The 1486-nt window shown below is 32.1% G+C and overlaps 1 protein-coding gene across 1 annotated transcript in view; it reads left to right on the top strand.

Moving 5' to 3' along the window:
- SOX5 (SRY-box transcription factor 5) overlaps positions 1-1486 on the top strand; it is a 955120-nt gene that overhangs the window by 98984 nt on the left and 854650 nt on the right. Inside the window, exon 2 of the mRNA XM_023738014.1 lies at positions 476-572. The gene's annotated coding sequence lies outside the window, so the exon portion shown is untranslated. The remainder of the gene's footprint in view (positions 1-475; positions 573-1486) is intronic.

Genomic DNA, 1486 nt, shown 5'->3' with positions numbered 1-1486 from the left:
CTGGAAACAAAGCCAGAGTTTTATTTACTCAAGAGCAGTATTTCTGAAGTTAAACTGCGCAGTGCAATCAAAGAGAGAATATAGCAGGGGATCTGAGTGGATAGATGTTTGAATGGCTACCACCAAAAGTTATTGTGTTGACCGTTGCTATCGAACATTAGAATGGAATCAAGGAAGAGACCTAAGACGACACTTGAAGACCTCTCATAAATCCTTCTAGAGAAACAAGATGCCTTGATGTAGTCAGTCCTAATGCTGCTACAGGATTTTACATGAAAGTTAGACCAAATGAACAACTTTTGAGGAGATAAAGCTTTTGTTTTAGTTCCGGTGCCATTAAATAATGCTTTTTCTTCCATAAAATATAATATTATTTTGAAAATCTTAGGAACCATCTGCTTCTAAGAGTAACATGTTGATATGTTTACTAAAAAGAAACAATGCACTATTAATGGTCTAATTTTATTTTTTCCAGCATTCCTCTTGCTGATGACACGGTTCCTGTTTGAATCTGTTTACAAGATTCTGAAAACTGAGCAGAGAATTTTGGCACTGCACTGGGTAGGAAAAAGGTATATTCATAACGCACATAATACATACATTTGAAAAATCAATTACTACATTAGCTAAGTAACAAAAATGGAGGTTTATATATCTTCTATTATTTTTAATTTATATGTAAAAATATGCAGAGTCTATCCATATAAAACTATAGAATATAATCTTATATTTAGACAACAGCTGGCTTTGTATTTATTGTTTTGAGACTCTATGTGAAGGTAATGTCTCTAAACTGGCAGATGATAGTGACATTTCTTTTTTTAATGAGATACATTTTTCTCAAAGTTGCAAAAGATTTTTTTTCCTCCACTGAAAAATATGTTGAAAAAAAAAATTGTTGTTACTTTTTTTTTGCTGCTGCAAAGAAATATTTTGGGTCACAATGGGTAGGTCATACATTTTAGAAAAATTTCCATGGACTATTAAGTATTCCAGGGTATATTTCTGTAAACACATACAAAAATGCAGTTTTGATGAGGTCAAACATATTTTCTAATTTGCTTGGCAGATAAATTTAGTGGCCATCTACCTGTGCATTTATGAAACGCTTGTTTGCCTTTTTAAGAGAAGTTACACTCTTGGGGATATGAACTAAAAGTTTGACTATGGACCTAGAATTGAAAATCCTTTTATAATCCTTTGACATCATGTGGGTCATTGCAGGTAAGGAATCGTGTTGTTCAGAAGAGGTTTATCCCCATTAGGATAGAAAAGGAATTCTCCTACTAGTTGGTACCAAAAATAATAATAAAAAGGTGGTTTTGCATAATGACCTAAAACTTATTTATTCATAATCCACTGTTAAAATCTTATAACTTCTGTCTCTAGAACTTCAAGATACAAGTATATTTGTAAAAACCCTTCGGATCAATCGTAGTTGTTACATTCTTTAATGACTAGCTTCTTAATCATCCTAAATAGTATT

Source organism: Trichechus manatus, unplaced genomic scaffold, assembly GCF_000243295.1.
Source record: "Trichechus manatus latirostris isolate Lorelei unplaced genomic scaffold, TriManLat1.0 scaffold00112, whole genome shotgun sequence".
Lineage (NCBI taxonomy): Eukaryota > Metazoa > Chordata > Mammalia > Sirenia > Trichechidae > Trichechus > Trichechus manatus.
The sequence above is the reverse complement of the archived record's forward strand: the minus strand, read 5'-3'. Positions and strand labels throughout refer to the sequence as shown.